The sequence below is a fragment of the Anneissia japonica genome, unplaced genomic scaffold (assembly GCF_011630105.1).
Source record: "Anneissia japonica isolate Jap-2015-1 unplaced genomic scaffold, ASM1163010v1 scaffold288176_len59077_cov173, whole genome shotgun sequence".
Lineage (NCBI taxonomy): Eukaryota > Metazoa > Echinodermata > Crinoidea > Comatulida > Comatulidae > Anneissia > Anneissia japonica.
In genome coordinates this window covers 1,169-1,626 of record NW_022740510.1, presented here as the reverse complement: position 1 = coordinate 1,626, position 458 = coordinate 1,169, and positions in this window count along the sequence as shown.

The window sequence follows — 458 nt, the reverse complement described above, 5'->3', positions numbered from 1 at the left end:
AAATATATATCTGTCTCTTATACACATCTTATATATATATATATAGTCATATTAGTCCACGTGTGTTCAAATAATAAAACAGAAAATAAGACCAGAAAATAATGATGCGGAAACGTTGAGTTAGACAGTAGACCACAATATAATTTATTCAGGAAACGAATATTTCGTCTTGTCCTCAAGACTTCATCAGCGTAACTGATTACAAAAGTTGGCAAATACCAGATCCAATGTAAAACAATAAACAGTCGGAAATAAATAAACGAGGGTGATTAAGTGAGATAAACAATATTGCAGACATGGGGATAATGATATATAATTGGAGCGAGATGAGTAAAACAAACTACTTAGATATCGAGAAGTGGAAGCGATAGCCTATGATACACATTAATATAATGGCAATAAAAGTTATAAGATAATATATAAGCCTAATGTACATACATATATATTTATATGATATA